The 20,098-nt window shown below is 44.6% G+C and overlaps 1 pseudogene; it reads right to left on the bottom strand.

The window, feature by feature from the left end:
* Nucleotides 1-278: 278 nt before the first annotated feature.
* On the bottom strand, nucleotides 279-18,644 carry LOC140720914 (uncharacterized; annotated as a pseudogene).
* Nucleotides 18,645-20,098: the final 1,454 nt, after the last annotated feature.

Raw genomic sequence — 20,098 nt, forward strand, 5'->3', positions numbered from 1 at the left:
AATATTTCACCAACAGAGCCACACAACCCCACAGCCGGCTTGTTATTAAACTAAACATATAAATATCTGGGAAACAAGGGGACCTGCAGATGCAAGAAATCGAGAGAAATTCACAGAACGTGCTGGAGAATCTCAGCAGGTCAGGCAGCATCTATGGATGGGAATCAACATTTCCAGCCATGACCCTTCTTTGGGACTGTTGATAACCACGTATCTGAAAAATCAACAAGCAAAAACAACAGAAAGTAGTGCAATATTGGGAAAACCATCGACAACATTTATTTCAAGGCTTTAAAAAACTGTGGAACAGAGCTCAATAGTCATCAAATACAACAAAGGCAATAAACACTTCCATCAATACCGACATTGACTTTTTTTTAATGAAAATATCTTAGTCCCATTTCAATCAGTAAAATTTACAAAGATAAGTAAGAACTGAAATGACAAGTTTAGAAAAAGACTATTTACACTCAAACCCACTGAGATTAACACTACCTTGGACAGAAGGAGGAAGAGGAATAACAGACATGAGAAAAAAAAAATCACATAAGACCACAACACAAAGGAGCAGAATAGGCCATTTGGCCCATCGAGTCTGCTCCACCATTTCATCATGAGCTGATCCAATCTGCCCTTTAGTCCCATTCCCCCACCTTCTCACCATAACCTTTGATGCCCTGACTACTCAGATACCTATCAATCTCTGCCTTAAACACACCCAATGACTTGGCCTCCACTGCTGCCCGTGGCAACAAATTCCATAGATACACCACCCTCTGACAAAAAAAATTCTCCGCATCTCTGTTCTGAATGGGCGCCCTGCAAACCTTACGTCATGCCCTCTTGTACTAGACTCCCCCAGTCACTCTCAAAATTGCATTCAGCAACGGGGATGGACAAATATCCAGCCTACAGGTTATTGAGACTTTCTCCCCAATGTGAACCTGGTCGTGTGTTACAAGGTTAGATTACTGAGTGAATCCCTTCCCATATTCACAGCACGTGAATGGCCTCTCCCCAGTGGAACACAATGATGCAGCCTTGGTGGAGACGGTTGACAGAATCTCTTCCCAAAGCCTGAGCAGACGATCTGTGGTGTGAACTCGCTGGTGTTTTAATAGATGAGATGATCGTGTGAATGCCTTCCCACATTCGCAGGTCGATGGCCTCTCCCCAGTGGAACTCACTGGTGTGCCAGCAGATTAGATAACTGAGTGAATCCCTTCAAACAATCTGAGTGGGTGAAATCCCTCTCTGCAGTGTGAACTGACTGGTGAGTCACTAGGTGAGATGATGTGGTGAATCCTTTCCCACAGTCTGAGCAGGTGAACGGCCACTCCCCAGTATGAACTAACTGGTGTGCTTGTAGGCTACCTAACTATGTGAATCCCTTTCCACAGTCTGAGCAGGTGAACGGCCTCTCCCCAGTGTGAACTCGCTGGTGTGTCTGTAGGTTGGATGACTGAGTGAATGTCTTTCCACAGACTGAGCAGGTGAATGGCTTCTCCCCAGTGTGAACTGACTGGTGTCTCCGTAGGTGAGATGCCTGAGTGAATCCCTTCCCACAGTCTGAGCAGGTGAACAGCCTCTCCTCAGTGTGAACTCGCTGGTGACTCTGTAGGTTGAATAATCGAGTGAATCCTTTCCCACAGGCTGAGCAGGTGAACAGCTTCTCCCCAGTGTGAACTTGCTGGTGTCTCTGTAGGTTAGATGACTGAGTGAATCTCTTCCCACAGACTGAACAGATGAAATCCCTCACTGCAGTGTGAACTGACTGGTGAGTCACTAGGTGAGATGATGTGGTGAATCTCTTCCCACAGTCTGAGCAAGTGAACGGCTTCTCCACAGTGTGAACTCGTTGGTGTGTCTGTAGGTTGGATGACTGAGTGAATGCCTTCCCACAGACTGAGCAGGTGAATGGCTTCTCCCCAGTGTGAACTGACTGGTGTCTCCGTAGGTGAGATGCCTGAGTGAATCCCTTCCCACAGTCTGAGCAAGTGAACAGCTTCTCCCCAGTGTGAACTTGCTGGTGTCTCTGTAGGTTAGATGACTGAGTGAATGTCTTCCCACAGACTGAGCAGATGAAATCTCTCACTGCAGTGTGAACTGACAGGTGAATCAGTAGGTGAGATGATGTGGTGAATCCCTTCTCACAGACTGAGCAGATGAACGGCCTCTCCCCAGTGTGAACTCTCTGATGTACCTTCAGTTCAGATGACTGAGTGAATCCCTTCCCACAGTCTGAGCAGGTAAACAGTTTCGCCCCAGTGTGAATTCCCTGATGGATCTTCAGTTTAGATGAGCAAGTGAATCCCTTCCCACAGTCCGAACAGGTAAACGGCCGCTCCCCGGTGAGAACTCGCTTGTGAGCCATTAGGACAGATGACCGAGTGAATCCTTACCCCATGAATTCAGCAGATGACCGGCCTCTGCCCAGTGTGAACTGACTGGTGTGTCCACTATTGGGAAGACTGACTGAATCCTTTCTCACACACAGAACAGGTGAATGGCCTTGCCCAGTGTAAACTTGCTGATATACATTCAGTTGAAATGACCGACTGAATCCATTCCCATTGTCTGAGCAGATGAATGGTTTCCCCCCTGATTAAAATGATGGACATGCCAGTAAGTCAGATGACCGAGTGAATCCCTCCCCACAGTCTGAACAGGAAGGATGATCGAGTGAATCCCTTGCTCCATTCCTTAAATATCTGGACAGAGACAGCAAAACTATATTCGAGATTTCCGTAGACAAATTTCTTGTCATTTGTAACCTGTAAAAAGATTTTAAAAATCCATCAATGGGTGCAGGACAACATTTCAGATCACGGGAGTTGTCAAGGTGTGAACTGACATCACACTGTTACAGTGAAGTTCAACACAATTTGGATGGAGAAATCATCTTCTAACTGGGCACAGTGCTGGTATCTGGAATAAGCATTGAACGCTCTGATGCTCTTCCTGTCTCTCTAAGAATGGGGCATTTCTGCCATCTCCAATCTGTGACTTGGCTCAGTTTGACTCTCTCCATTGGTATTATTCCCTGTTCCCACTGAGCTGCATGGGTGCCTGACCCCACAGTAACTGAAACACTCTCACACAAATAGCCGGCAGTGTATTCCACGCACCCACCACTCTCTGTGTAAAATACTTACCCCTGACATCCCCTCGGTATCTACTTCCAAGCACCTTAAAACTATGTCCTCTCGTGTTAGCCATTTCAGACCTAGGGGAAAAAAAACTGGCTATCCACACGATCAATGCCCCTCATCATCTTATACACCTAAAAACGGCTCGAAACATAAACAAGGAAAATGTACACTGCTTTGAGGATTTCTTAGACGTATACAACATTATGAGGGTATAGATAGGATAAATGCAAGCAGCTTTTTCCACTGAAGTTGTGTGGGATGACAACCAGAGGTCATGGGTAAGTGGGGAAGGTGAAAATTTTATGGGAACATGTGGAAAAGCTCTTCACCGGTCATGACAGTGTGGAATGAGATGAATATAAGTAGTGAAAATGAGCTCAGTTTCACCATTTAAAGGAAGTTTGGATGGGAGCCTGGATGGTAGGGGTATGGAGGGTGATGGTCCCGGTGCAGGTATTTGCATTAGACAGCTTAAATGTTTTTTGGCATTGACTAGATGGGCCAAATATCCTGTTTCTGGACTGAACTTCTCCATGTTTCTGTGATAAAGAAGCTGGGCAAACTTGTTTGGATGGGAAAAGGTAGGAGTGACAACGGAGCAGCAATGGCTGGAGTTTCTGGGAGCAACTCGGGAGCTGAGTGATCGATACATCCCAAAGAAGTGGAAGCATTGGAAAGGCAGGAGGACATATCCGTGACGGAAATGAGAAGCCAAAGCCAACATAAAAGCCAAAGAGAGGGCAAACAAAAGAGCAAAGACTATTGGGAATCTTTTAGAAACCAACAGCAGACAACTTAAAAAAAAAAGCCAGATGAGCTCAGGGCGTGGAATCCTGATATTGTAGTCATTAATGGATCTTGGTAGCACCCAACAGTCTGAGGCATTTGGAGGAACAAAATATCCGGGGCCTCAATATCTCTTGAAAAGCAAGGTTCCCTGCACCTGTAACTTTTCAACTTTTATTTTGACAGGCACATACAATCTCCACATCCTCAAAATTTCACTTCTGAAGGCCTCCCACTTACAAGAACTCTGTTGCCAGGAATGAGCCTGTTCCAAACCACACTTGTCAGATGTTTCTGATACCATCAAAATTGACCTTTCTCCAATTTAGAATCTCAACCCGTAATCCAGACCTCTCTTTTTCCATCTTTACTTTGAATCTCATGGCAATATGATCACAAATTCTGTCACCAGCCCTGGATCATTTCCTAACAGCTTATTGTTCACTTCTATATCAGAGATTCTACATACTGATTAAGGGCACATTTGACAAACTCTACCCCATCTAGTCCTTTTACAGTATGGGAGTCCCATTCAATATATGGAAAGTTAAAATCACTTACTGAATCAACCTTTGTTTATTGGCATGGTCCGCAGTCTCTCTACAAAGTTGTTCCTCTAAATCCCTCAGACTGTTGGGTGCAACCAAATTCCAATAATAGCTACAATATCATAATTCCCTGTCCTGAGCTCATCGGGCTTTCCTACGATGCTTCTTGCATTGTGATATATACAGCTCAGCACATTCATCACACTATGCTCAATCATTTGATTGCTGACTCTGTCTGAGGTCTGAACAACATCTGACTGGTGTCAAGAAAACAAACTCTCCCTCATTGTCACAAAAACAAAGCTGATTGTGGATTACAGGAGGAATGGAGACAGGCTAACCCCTGTTGACATCAATGGATCTGGGTTTAAGAAGGTGAACAGCTTTAAATTCCTCAGCATAAACATCACCAAGGATCTCACATTGTGTGTACATACCGGCTGTGTTGTGAAAAGAGCACAGCAGCACCTCTTTCACCTCAGATGGTTGAACAAGTTGGGGACAGGGACCCAAAATCCTGAGGACATTCTACAGGGACACAATTGAGAGCATTGTGACTGGCTGCATCACTGCCTGGTATGGGAACTGTGCTTCCCTTAATCGCAGGAAACGACAGAGAGTGGTGCCGACAGCCCAGCACATCTGTAGATGTGAACTTTCCACTATTCAGGACATTTACAGGGACAAGTGTGTCAAAAGGCCCAAAGGATATCAGGGACCAAATTCACCACAACTACAAACTGTTCCTGCTGCTACCATTCAGGAAACGGTACCACAGCAAAAGTACCAACAGGCTCTGGGACATTATCTTCTACCAGGCCATCAAACTGATTAATTCATGCTGATACAATTGCATTTCAATGTTATATTGACTGTCCTATCTACAAACTATCTATTATATATTACTATTAATTACACATTGCACATTTTGGTGAAGATGTAATGTAAAGATTTCTACTCCTCATGTGTAGGAAGGATGTATCGAATAAAGTCAATTCAATTCAATTCACCCTCTCCACTATCTGTTCTGTCATTCTGGCTCCCATTTCCCCTGCAACTTATTTTAACCACATCACCCTTTCCACCCACACTAGCACTAGCAAGCCTTACCACTAGGATATTAGTCCCCTCCTGTTCTGTTCCCCTAACTAATGAATTCACTATCACCTCTTTGACTTGTCTCTGTCAGGTAATCTACCCTCCCACCCCCCCAACAGTTTCTGAAGTGTTCCACCTATTGTTGTGTGGGATAGCAACAAGAGTACTCTGCAATGGCTATTTAACTTCATTCCCCTTCCTGACTCTCTCCCAGTTTCCTGTGTCCTGCACCTTGGGTGTAACTCACCTCTCTTCGTGTCATATCGATCACCCCCTCCAACTTCTGGATGATCCGGAATTCATACACCTCCAGTTCCAACTCCTTAAAGTGCCGGGTTACAAGCTGCAGCTAGATGCACATCTTGTTGGTGAGGGCATCAGGGACACTGGAGGTCTCCCCACCTTCCCACCAATGTCCCCTCTAATTTGTAATGACCAGTGTGCACATAAATCATGTACTGTGCATTTTTTTACCCAGTGACATGTGCACAGTGAATTTTATACAGAGAGGTAATTACTTTCACAGCCAGCAAATCACTGTTGATAAGTACTTTGATCTCCCGAGTTCGATCGAGTTCATCTGCACTCTCACACAACCTATGTAGCAGGCCTGTAACGGGTAATGAAGGATTTTCTCACCAGAGCTTTTGCACATGTCCATATGTGGTTTACTTGCTAAATTATGCTTTAAAAAGTCAGATTTGCAAATATCACTCCAATTCTTTCCACTTGCAAATTCTCGAGCACCTCCTGCATTGCCACAATACATACAGGTAACACCAGTTTCTATATTGGACATAAATATTTCCCCTGAACCCTCTTGAGGAATTGAATATATATAAAAAAATTCATTTTGAACATATGTAACCTCTGGCTAGAAGAATAATTGGGACTGAATAGGAATATTTGAACCAAAGTAAACACTGTCTTCAGTGGTTAGCCAGGACAGGCTCATTACCAGTTCTCTGTGGCTTGCAGAGAGACACACTGAGAGATGATAACATTGTATACTGTACCGTTGTTAGTTGATACCATTATACATTGTACCCTCATTTGAGTAAGGGGAGGAGGACTCGCTGATAAGGACAGGAATGAACATCTGTTTGCAATTAAGTCAGGGCCTTGCAAAGGGAATGACTGATAAGGACTGGACAGTACATCCATCCATAATTAAAACCTTGATATAGCAAACTCTGTTAAGATTTGCAATTAAGATTTGTAATTAAGATTTGTACCAACACACCAGTTCAAATAACATCTTGCAATAGTAAGCATGGGGAGTACTATGAATAAATATACAGCTGTAACCAAAGTCAGTCGACTTGTCAGATGGTGGCAGTGCTTACGTGCCATCACTTTGACAACTGGAGCTCAAACTCCTGCAGGAGAATGTGCAATAAACTGTGGTGTCAATAAGAAGCTGTTCTCTTGAGTTTTATTCAGATTCAGCTTTAACATTTGGCATCACAAACAGGATCTCAATATACAGAGCACCGAGCAGACGGGCTGAGTAAGCATCTGGACCACTCTGGGGACTATGGAGACTGACCGGGAGCCCAATAGGTATTTTACATTTGTCACTCACCATCAGTTCCTTTGGACGTACAGTGCCTCGCCCAAGGCTGATCATATACCTTAACAGGATCGGGAAAAAAATCTGTCGGGAAACTCGTATAACGTAGGCAAAATTTTTACTAAGTTGGCAGGAGGCAGTATTGGATAAAGTTTATTAAGTTGCCAGGAGGCGTTACTGGGTAAACTTTACTAAGTGGGCAGGAAGCAGACAAGTCAGGTAAATTCATCAATTGAGCAGGAGGTGCCTGCCGGGAAAATTTATCTGATTGTTAATTGAGCAGGAGGCTTTGTGCCCGATAAATTAATGAAAGATAATCGGTTAATTGCAGTCGATTGATACGAGTGTGCCAGGAGCAGCCCTACACAATTTTATGTGAGAGTTTTCCAGACAAGGAAAAAGATTTTCAAATGTTGAGTGCAGCACTCAAAATGTGGCCACAGATGGAGGGGGGTGGGGGAGCCTGGGCTATTACCTCATGAGAACAAGCAGTAAATCTGATATGGAAAAAGAACTGAGGAAAGAAGTGGAAATTGTTGAAAAGGGAATGGAGGGAAAAGGCAGATGTAAAATGGAACTTTGCCAGCTATGCCAGTGATGGTCTAGTGGCTTCAGCATTGGACTTCGAGGCAAGAGCTCCTGAGTTCGAATCCAGCCGACTCCCTTGCACACTTTCATCTGTGCTGGGTTAGAGCTGGTGAACAAAGCAACTCACCCAGCAGAAGGCAACGGCAAACTACTGCTGTAACTTGCCTTGTACATGATTTCCCAACACTACACAGTGGCGTGGAAGGAAATCCTCGGCTAACTGGAAAATATTCCGGATGTGACATACCTTTAAAGTGGAACAGTATATTATCAGCAAGTTGGAGGAATAATGCATGTGAGAAAGGGATAGAGGTCTGTACTGCAGAAGGAATGCCAAAGGTTGGGAGACGCTAAAAGCGGAGCGTGAATGGGTGGATGGGCACCGAAAATGAGAAAAACAACATAAGCAAACCAAGGCCGGCCCAGATAGGAGGGAAGGGTAGGAACATCAGTCTAAAGTTTGAACTGATAGGGAAACATGGGATTCCGAACCCATGTCTGGCATATTGACCCTGGATGTGATTTGTGGCCTGCTACGGCACTTTCACAGGAGACCAAGCCTTTAAACTGGGGGGACAAATACCCATTAATAATGATTTACTGCTCCAATGCTTACAAAGTTTGCCAACATTATTAATACAAATAATATGGATTGGCCTGACAATGACCGAAATCGAATGTGACGAGCTTTGACATATTATTAGGACCCGACTTTGAAATCCTGATCAACCCCAGAACTAAAATTCTCCTGTTTGATTCTTACTAAGAGAGAGAGGGGGCAGAACTATTTGACTAGGCAGCATGTTTACACTTGCTCGCAGCTTGTGTTTATATAGTGTTATGATACCAGCCCCCTCCTTCCTGATAATCGCAAGATCGCTATTAATTCGGGTCTTGGAACCAGGAAAAGAGAGAGAGACAACGCAACGGATTTGACCATTCTTTCTTGGAGCCACCTTTGTGGATTGCGATTCTATGCTACGTGCCAGCTATCATGGCTACATGGGCACCCTCGGGCAATGTGGGGTGGGGATTGTATCACTCCACCTTGACTGACATCTACAACTCCGCAAGTCAAGATAAAAAGGGGACTGCAGGAGGCAGTACCCTAGCGACGCACCAGAAGGAGACACCATCGCTTATCGCTCCCGTGATGACGGGAAGCTATTCGGAAGCCACGTGTGGTTCGTTTCCCCTAGCCTGGGGAGCGAGTGGCTGATAACACCGAAAAGGACTTCGAACTGACAACGGGGAACCCACGTTCCCGATTCAACGATTTGAGTCCAAAAGGCTGGCAATTTTTTTTTCTCACCAAAAATTCTCTCTCTCTCCAACACGTGAAATCCAGTGGTCCCCAAAAGGCTAAAAGCCTGCATGAACTCCAGAGACTTTGATATTTCTATCGGACAATATTTTTACCCCTAGACAAACGATAGAGCTACTTCTTATTGTTGATTATTACTATACCCGTGCTTTAGATTGAGTAGTGACGACGTATATTATCTGAATGTTTGTATTAACCTTACTTTTGTGCCCCGTTATAAATAAAAACGTTTAAAAATAGTACCATCAGACTTCAGCGGACCTCTCTATCTTTGCTGGTAAGTGACCCAGTTATGGGGTATGTAACAATAGCTCGCAGTTTGTTTTATTTAAGCAAAGACAGTCACAAACACAGTCAGCCAGAGAGAAAGAAAGAAGATGGAAGGTTCGAAACAAAGGACCTAGTGGCCAAAGGTCACTGTTTGGGCTCTCCTATGCCCACAAGGGTGGGTTGATTATTGATTCAGTGTATACCGAATGTGTGATTGTCGCTTTGTTTGATCCATTGGAGTAGATCTGTTGGTTTGGGAGTATCCTGTGAGGACAACTTGTGCTAACCCTTGCCTGGGGGTGGTAATTCACTTGAAGAGGTAGCCCTGTGACCAATCACTGTTGGTGATGATTCGTATAATGGGGATTTTGTTGGAGTATCTCGTGGCTACCACTTTTGTTAACCCTTAGCTGGATTCGGGTGTGTGATGTGGTAACCACTTGTGAGAAGGGATATTCTGTAGAAATCACTGTCGGTAATACTTTGTGTGTTGGATCTGGATAGGGAGTACCTTGCGGAATCTACCTGTGTGTTAACCCTTGCCTGGGTGGTAGTTCCTTCTGAAGACAGTACTCCTGCAATAAGCTACTTCTGGTGATAACCTGTATGTGGATTTAGAACGACGACGAATAAGACCTACAGCGACTGTTATCCTGTTTTACCACTGTGGAATTTGTGGAATTCAACGTAATTGCCTTCTCTCGACATTCACCTTGGATTACAAATATCTCTCTCTCGTCATTGATCCCGTGGATGAACTGAACTTTCATACTTTACCATCTCAAGACTTTCAGCTTGGTATTCCCTGAGCTGAGTGGTTTGGGAGTTATACTTACACATATGTGTACTCATAACACTTTTAAACTTTTGATTATTTTGCTTAATTTGTTATATTATAAGTAGATACAAATAAAGACAGTGGTTTTAACATCAAAACCAGAGTCCAGGTGTGGACTATAGCTGCTGGTTCAATTAAACCGTAACAGTGGTGTTGGTGTTTATGTCTTTAAGAGGGCTTACCCCAGCACACAGGGGCCCCTATGTTAACACCTTTCTGTCTCTCTGTCACAACTGGGCCAAGCAGGTAGAACCAGGGGCCTGCTGGGTTTGTGCTGAAATTCCTCAGTATGGGAAAAGTATGATTCAAATGTCAGTAATCCCGCTCAACTACAGTGAGGAACTCTCAGCCTGGGCTTTTTCAAATAACACCTGGGGAAGAGAGTGAGGAACTGTGGTCCAGTCTGTGATGACTGTGGCTGTCAATGTTTTGAGGGATGGTATCTCAGGCCCCCACCAAACGGAACTTCCTACACTGGGAAACATGCATCTTGGCCATAACTGCAGGAGGCCAGCAGCGGAGAGGAATAACTGAGACTGAGTGATTTTGGATGATTACTTTTCTCTCCTATGGAGTAGCCGGGAATTCACGAGAGATACCGTAGAAGTCGGATTATAAGCCGCTACTTTTTTCCCACATTTTGAACAGCTTTGAACACTGCCGCCTTTACTACGGTGTGGCTAATGCATGATTTTTTTTCATGCCGCCAAAAACATTTTTCCTCGTAACAGTGGACCAATAAAATTGATGAGTAGTTCACAGAGGTCCAATGAAATTGTACGATAAATCAAGCGCACTTTCACAATTAAATTATTGTAAATCAGTCATTTTTACTCACCCTCATTAACATGGAAAACACTCGAAGAAAAGCATTGTGCTGCCTTTATGGCAGTTATTTAGTTTATAATATTTTCACTTAGTAATTCATTTGTTAGTATTTTCTAGTTAAAGTTAGAAGTACTACATCCCAGGATACTATGACGTCACATCCGGTTTCGCCGCGTCTTGTGGGAAATACCGGTTTGCGATAAACGGGAAGGTGGGGGCATTAGGCGAGCGCGAAACGCTGCTTTTAAGTTAAAGGCGATCAATAACTTTTCCTGGTAGGCTGCAGTATATATTTTTTTACCAGTCGTTAGGAGATATTGGAATGTATACGCAACGTAATTTGTGTGTTACCGATACGTATGTATATTTAAAAGTAGCCGTGTTACAGGCACGGTTCGAAAAAAAGCATTTGCAATCTGTATTTGTTTATGTTACCATATGGATTTAATTAAAAGTTAAAAAATCCTCACGTGTAATATCTTTCTGTGTAAATATCTCATTTAACAATGTGGGACACCTGCGGCCTAAAATCCGGTGTGGCTTGTACAAGTACAAAATTGATTTTCTTTCTAAAATTAGAGCCAGCGGCTTTTAATCAGGTGCGCTCTGTAGTGCGAAATCTACGGTAATCAATTTGGCTACAAGCACTTGAGGAGCTGGCCACAATACTGCAGGGGCCCTGACAGAAACACAGGCCCAAGTAACAGAAATATCCACTGAAATGATTGCAATCTGGCAAACAGTCAGACAGAATCGTACGGCTTTAGATTTTATCCTAGCTGAGAAAGGGGGCACCTGTGCTGTTATTGACACAGAATGCACCTATATCCCTGATGAATCTACTAACATTACATCCCTCTCCGAGCACACTGCAAAGGAGACTGACAGCATCAATAGAGTAGGGCAGGATTTACACAGGTTCACCAAAGGGTCGAAATGGTGATCTTCGAAGGCCTGTTCGGTAATATGTGGGGCATGATATTGCATTATGTCCTAAAAGTTGTACATATCTTTGTTACAATTACTGTTGTACACTGTCTTTACCCACTGATAAGTCAATGCTGTTGTCAGTTGCTTTCTCTGTAAAAGGTTACTGCGTTGTTGATAATGTAATGATCAAAAGGAGGGAAGGATAAAGTCTGTAAAATGGTTAACACTTCGTTAAACAATAGCAGCCTCTTTTTCTGAAAGAAACTGCTGATGATCAACAGATGTACTAAGCCATGCTGAGCCATATTTCTTCTTGAGGGTAGCTAGCTAGGGTTTCAGGATGCTTATCTCCTTGTGCACTCATGTGCAGAGATAAGACAGTCTGTTCTGTGTGTGTAAGCCATTATGACTATTTTGAAACTTGTCTTCAGGGGCTATCATAGTAAATAACTTTTGGCTCCAGCCCGTCTTGTGTAGGGAGTATCTGGACAGATATATCTGTGGTTTAAGGGGAATTCGTGGATTGGGTGGGAGCAGTCACAGTCTGTTCCTGTCTGAGTGACTAACTGAGTGGGCCCCGGGTGCTTGGAATAAAGAGTTTGTACTATACAGTCTCTGAGTGACTTAATCCGGATTCGACTTCGACAGAATGGGATTGGTCTTAAAGGGCTGGGCTGCTGGAAGCACATTACCAGACCAGGACTGATGGCAACTGGGTCTGACAGAGGCATAACTGGTTATTCTGGGCACATTCAGTCTCCCTCTAACTATTTCCTACCTTACATTTTACAGGTATGTAATGTCCAAAGGACCTGTGTTTGAGTAAATGAGACTCACCAAACTTTCTCATGACTGAATCACTGGGAAATCCGAGTCTCTTGATGCAGACCTGTTCTCTCCAGTTGCTGTTCTCAGTACTCCAGCCAGTTCATTTGTTGTTGTTCCCTCATCTTCAGCTGTGGTTTGCTTCCAGTTGGGGTTTTTCTTCCAATAAACCTCTCACCGCAGGTCTAACTTTAACCAGAGAGATAATGAAGCACATTAACATTAAAAAAGAGAACCAAACATTTCTGCTTAATGTTACTAAGAACAAACCTCACTGAAATTTAAACATTGAAGGCAGATATAATGATCACAGTGAACAACCTTTTAATGTCCCTCACACATCACAAAACAATATGGGATAAGGAGGAGCCATCATTCAGTCAGGAACAGAATTAGGTGATTCGATCCATCTAGTCTGCCCCACCATTTAACCGTGGCTGATTTTTATTCCAACACCATATTCCTGCCTTCCTCCTGTAATCCTGAGGTACGCACCAATCATGAATATATTAATTTCTGTCATAAATATACCCAATGGCAGCTTCAACCAACCTTTGTGGCAACAAATTCCACAGATCAGACATCTTGTAGCCAAAAAATTCTTCTCATCTCAGTTTTAAAGGGAAGCATCTTTATTCTGAGACTGTGCTGTCAGATCACAGACTCTACTTCTAATAGAAACATCCTATCCATGTCCACTGTATCCAGGCTTTTCAGCATTCGGTAGGTTTACTTATCCATACACCCCTCCACCACCCACACCGTCCCTCTGAACTCCATTGAGCACAGGTCCAGAACTATAAAATGCTCTTCATACATAACATTGATTATTCCTGAGATTATTCTTGTAAACCATGTTAGCAGCAATTGTACTGAACACATTTCCAGGAATAAGAGATAAATTGGTACCAGGATAATATACAGGGTAAGTTGTGGTTTCTTTATTGTTCTACTAGCACAGAATGAGACATTTCCATTTCCAGGTTAATTTCAGGAAATATAAACCATTCCAAGGTAAATGTAATAAAAAGAAACTAGAATTATCAGAAATGCTCAGCAGGTAAGGAACAGCTTTGGGAGAGGAACAAACTTTACAATTCAGGTTAATAATGTTTCGTCAGAATGATTTCAAACACTTTCAGTTTTTATTGCAGATCTCCTGCAACTTGAGATTCTGCCTGATTTGCACCAAGTGACAGACAGGTGACAGTGAGGGGAGATTTCCAAACACAGTTTGAACACCAAACTCACGGGTCTATTTCTACTGTTGTAAAAATGGAACTGCCCATTTACTCATAACCTGTCCCTGTGAGGATGGAATGGGAACTTATCCTCTCCTCAGACTGGCAGTCATTGCTTCCAAAGGAACTCCAAAAACAAATATCTGATCCCAGACCAGAAATACTTGCTCAACACCTCATAAGCACAAGCAGCTCGATCCTCGCGTCCATTTTACCTGGATCAAAAACTATGATATCCCAGGACCCAACCTCACAGAATCACACAGCTTAATCTGCCACTCACCGACCCTGAAAGTCTCACACATTGTCCTCCCATTTCACACTGGGTAGTGCAATCGGGGATTTCCCCACAACCAATGTCCAGCTGCTCGAAATTTCTGCTTCATTGCAGAAGGACGACCATTCAGCCCCATCTGTAGAAGCACTAACCAAAGTCAAAGCCAACACAGGACTAGAGTCCAAGCAGCAACTCTCCCAGTACTCTTTGCTGATTGTAAAATGATGCAGTGTGTCAGCCAGTCACAGTTCAAAAACTAGCACTCCCACACCAATCCACAACAGAACTGGTACCTGATGACCCTCTAACTTTCCAGCTGACAAAAACTGATTCAGGAAATAACTCAGTGAGGACGAAGGTGTGAAAGAATACTTCACAATGAAGACAAGAAAGATTGCCGATATATATCATTGCAGAGGTATGATACAGGGTGGACCAAGGTTGACCCAGATAGTTGATGCATGTCACTGAAGTTGGTGGGAGAGATACTGGACAGAGGTTGAACAAGATGGGCAGGGAATGAGCAGATGGAACCAGGTGGAGCAGAAAGCAAGGACGATCAATTATGGTTCTCCAGCAATACATAGATACTGAATTAATAGTACACACTACTGCATAAAGGATCTTAAATTGACAAAGTTAGAACAAACAACAAAAACATTGCCATATATACTTTGACCCTCACCAAATTGTTTATCAACACACCATAGAAAGTTTCCCATTTGGACACTTCATGCTTTGCACGGTAACTGCTCTGCTCGTGACTGCAAGGAGTGGCAGAGACCTTTGGATCCAGATCAGTAGATCACAGAAACCATTCTCCCCCTAGAGTAGTGAAATCAAAGATCCCCACAACCTGGGTCGTTCTTTCCCATCCACCCCAATCCAGGAGAAGACAACAGCCATAAAGCTCAAGGACAAATGCGAGGAGGCTCAGGAAGTGAGACAATTTGAGGGAAGTTAAAGGGACTCAGTGGCCAACATCAGACTCCCCAACACAACATGGAGGAAGCATCACCTCACATCCGGGGACTCTGACCACACACCACATGATCTTGAGTCACAAACCAGAGGGTGGGGTAGATCTGCGTTAAACAGCCTCACGTGACCTGTTGGTGGGTCTCCAATTTCAACACTGTGGAAATAAACAGCCTGGGCTCCTGGGTTAGATCGTTCAATGCAGATTAAGTGAAATCCACATTTTATTGAAGAGCCCAGATAATTGGAAAATAAATGAGCAATTGGCCCTCAGTTCGGCACTCACAGCTAACATTGGATCTCCCCACTCGGGATCGGTCTCCATACTCACTGATGGGAAAACGATATCTTTGGCCTGCAGACAGTGATCTGACCCCTGGCTTCCTGACCCAGGAGGGGAGGACCCTTTCCCGATCTGACCCCTGGCTTCCTGACCCAGGAGGCGAGGACCCTTTCACGATCTGACCCCTGGCTTCCTGACCCAGGAGGCGAGGACCCTTTCCCGATCGGACCCCTGGCTTCCTGACCCAGGAGGCGAGGACCCTTTCCCAATCCCGCAGATGTTCCGCTTCAGTAGAAAGGAAACTGAGCAGAAAGGAAAACACCACCCAACCGGAGACAGTGAGCATGAGCGAAAAGATTGTACATCTGTGGATAAATGGGAGGGGCAAACAGGATCACGTGACTGGTGGGGTCTCCCACCCCAGGCAGAGAGTCCAGCTACCAACCATTCTGTGGAAAAAGACAAACTTGCCACTTATATCTCGTCTCAGCTTAAATGTATTAGACATTTCAACCCCCAGGAAAAATATATCGTCTGTCCACACAGATTCATAATCAGGTTTATTATCACCGGCATGTGGTGTAAACTTTATTAACTTTGCAGCAGCATTTCAATGCAATACATAATATAGACGAAAAAAAAACACAAAATAAAATAATAAAAATTACAGTATATGTATATCTGGGACCATTGCTCATTGTAATTGTTATAAATGACTTGGATGAGGAAGTGAAAGGATGTGTTAGTAAATTTGCTGATGACACAAAGGTTGGAGGTGTTGTGGATAGTGTGGAGGGCGGTCAGAGGTTACAGCGGGACACCGAAAGGATGCAAAACTGGGCTGAGAAGTCGCAAATAGAGTTCAACCCGGATAAGTTTGAAGTTGTTCAATTTATTAGGTCAAACATGATGGCAGAATATAGCATTAATGGTAAGACTCTTCACAGTGTGGAGGATCAGAGGGATCTTGGGGTCTGAGTCCATAGGACATTCAAATCTGCTATGCAGGTTGACTCTGTGGTTAAGAAGACATAATGTGCATTGACCTTTATTAATCGTGGGATTGAGTTTAGGAGCCGAGAGGTTTTGTTGCAGCTATATAGGACCCTGGTCACACTCCGCTATGCTCAATTCTGGTCACCTCACTACAGGAAGAATGTGGAAACCTTAGAACAGGTGCAGAGGCAAGTTACAAGGATGTTGCCTGGATTGGGGAGTATGCCTTATGAGAATAGGTTGAGTGAACTCGGCCTTTTCTCTTGGAGTGATGGAGGATGAGAGGTGACCTGATAGAGGTATATAAGATTATGAGAAGCATTGATCGTGTGGGTAGTCAGAGGCTTTTTCGCAGGGCTGAATTGGTTACCACAAGAGGGCACAGGTTTAAGGTGCCGGGGAGTACGTAGAGGGGAGATATCAGGGGTGAGTTTTTTTAGTCAGAGAGTGGTGGAGAGTGGTGTAATGGGCTGCCGGCAATGTTTATGGAGGTGGGCATGATAGGGTCTTTTCAAAGATTTTTGGTTAGGAACCTGGCGGCACTGGAGAAAAATTAACTTAGAAAAATAGAGGGCTATGGGTAACCATAGTAATTTCTAAGGTAGTGACATGTCAGCACGACTTTGTGGGCCAAAGGGCCTGTACTGTGCTGTAGATTTCCTATTATTCTATGAATAAATTTAAAATTGTGCAAAAAGCAGAAATACTATATGTTTTAAAAGTGAGGTCGTGTTCAAGGGTTCAATGTCCATTTGGCTATCAGATGACAGAGGGGAAGAAACTGTTCCTGTATCACTGAGTGTGTGCCTTCAGGCTTCTTTACCTCACTATCTGATGGTAACAGTGAGAAAAGGGCATGCCCTGGGTGCTGGAGTTCCTTAATAATGGACGCTGCCTTTCTGAGACACTGCTTCTAATCCTTTGGTAATCTTATAAACGTCTATTCAGTCTCACCCCAGCCGGCACGGCTCCAGAGAAAACAACATAAGATTGACCAACCTCCCGTTATAGCTCAGGCCCTCTATTCCAAGCAATATCCTGGTAAACCTCTTCAGCGCCCTCTCCAAAGCCCCGATATCCTTCAGAGAATGAGAGCGACCACAACTGTATAAAACACTCCAGATGTGGCCTAATTAATCTTATAAAGCTGCAACATAACTTCCCAACTTTTGAACTCAATGATAAAGACAACCACGCCATTTGCCTTCTTAACCACCCGATCAATCTGTGCGGACTCTTTCAGGGAGCGATGAACTTGGAGTCTAAGATCTCTCTGATCATCAACACTGTTCAGGGTTTTGCATTTAACAGTGTACTGTCTCATACATTCGACCTACCGAGCTGCCAAGGTGATCATCACTAATCAAATCTCACTGAGATTTCTCAGGTCCTTTTGAATTTATTGCCAAGTGCACAAGTACGGGAAGGTACAGGGACAGAGAAACACTGACTTGTGGCAGCATCACAGGCAAGTACATTCAGGTAACACACGGAACACAAATTATACAATTCTCTGTCAGTAACAATATGGAAACATGTTTTACTTCATCCTGCTAATAGGACCAGAACAACAGGGGCTGAGCGGCGGCTCATCTCGGACGGTTCGGTGTGAAGGTCTCACAACCCGGACCGACCCCGGCAGATTCTGTGAAGGAAGCGAGGCGAGGCCGCCAGTTCGGGAAAGATCATCCCCTCCCCCTTCAGGTTTCACCGATCACCTTGTGTTTCTCTCTCCCTCCCCACCTTTTATTCTCCAGTCCTGCCGAAGGGTTTCGGCCGGTAATGTCGACTGTATTCTTCCCCTAGATTCTGCCCGGCCTGCTGAGTTCCTCCAGCATTTTGTGCGCGTTGCTCGCATTTCCAGCATCTGCAGGCTTGATCTTGTTTGAATTCGGGAAAGTTAACTCACCACCCAACGTCAGACCTCCCCGCTCGGGACCGGCTTCAATACTCACCGAAGGGAAATTGTTGCTGCTGCCCCGCAGAGAATAATCCGTCTCCGGCTCCCCATCCAAGGGGGCGAGAACCCCCTCCCGATCCCGATCTCACCGCTGTCCCGCTTTCACAAAGAACGAAAAAACAGCACTGCCTTTCCCGGGAATGTGAGCATGCGCAATCTGCTTATTGCGTCACGGGCGTTGGGCGGAGCCTCGGAAAATGCTGACGATCTGCTGTAAAACAGGATCACGTGACTTGGTGACTGTTCCTCCCCCTTCACATATTGCCCGACCCACCGCCGCATTTCCCAAATTATTTCATTATTTCCCTATATTATTTCCATATTTACACCAGACACTTATTTAGTTTTTCCCTCCATATCTTCCCCGATCCCTCTCCCTCCAGCCCCAGGTCACAGAGTTCTCAGCGTTATAATTTCGATTCTCATCCCATCCCGACATACAATTCAGACCCACACAGGAAATGTGCAGGTTTCAGTTAAATCAGTCGATGTTTATGAACACTTAATTTATTAGCCCAGCCGTTAAACCGATGAAGCTCGAGCACAGCAGCACCTGGGTGACGTAACACACCGCGCCCGTCAGGGCAGATCCTGGTGTGGGGAACCCATGTGTGACGTCAGGCGAGTGGGGGGGAGCTGTGTGACGTCACCTGTGGGGGAGCGCTCGTATTTAAAAGCACTTTAATGGATTTTTCGGTGGGACAACAACATTAATCACGGGTTTCATCACTGAATCCAGTGTTATGAGATGTAAAGTCCCCTGTTATGTGCCCGGCTGTGCCGTGTTGTTGGTGGAGTGGGCAGCGTGGTGTTTGTCTCGATTCGGGTCACAACACCAGAATTGCCAGCGGGGTCCACACACAGTGTATTAGTCAACAGAAAACCTCTCGTCCCTGCAGTCTTTGTCTCCTAGTAAACTCAACACCCTGACAGTGTGGACCATAGATACCCCTGCCTCTCAGAGTCAGGGAATCACTCAGACAGCTGATCGCTGAGAGGATTTATATTTATTGGTCATTAAAGTTCACCCAGATTCGTTTGGACGGATTTGATGTGGAGTTCGGGGTGTCACAGTGAAAGGGCCGGACGGTCGAACTCTCTCCGTTGTCCAAACATCCTTCCAGGTGAGGCGACACTTCACCTGTGAATCTTCCGGGGTCGCCCGTTGTGTCCGCTGCTCCCGATGCGGCCGCCTCTACACTGGTGATACCGGCTCCTCCGCAGTTGTGCGGGGTAGGGTTGTTTTTTTTGGGGGGGGTGGCGGTCGACGATATTGTTCCCTTTTGTGCGGGAGGGGTGGATTTTGGGGGTTTGATGATCGGGATGCTGTCTTTTTGATGCGGGGGTTGAGGTGGGAGTTTGATTTTTCTCTCTGAACGACTTTCGTGGTTTTCCGGAGAAGAAAAAAAGCTCAAGAATTGTTTACGGATACCTGCTTTGATAATAAATTAACCTTTGAACTATCCGCTCCGAGCGGGACTTCCTGGTGTCCAAACATTTTCATTCCGATTCTCACTGGGGAATCTATTGATGTTGAAAATGATCATAACATGATAAGGAATGGCTACAAGTGGCACATGCAACTCGTTCATTATCTGATCCA

The sequence above is a fragment of the Hemitrygon akajei genome, unplaced genomic scaffold (genome assembly GCF_048418815.1).
Source record: "Hemitrygon akajei unplaced genomic scaffold, sHemAka1.3 Scf000048, whole genome shotgun sequence".
NCBI lineage: Eukaryota > Metazoa > Chordata > Chondrichthyes > Myliobatiformes > Dasyatidae > Hemitrygon > Hemitrygon akajei.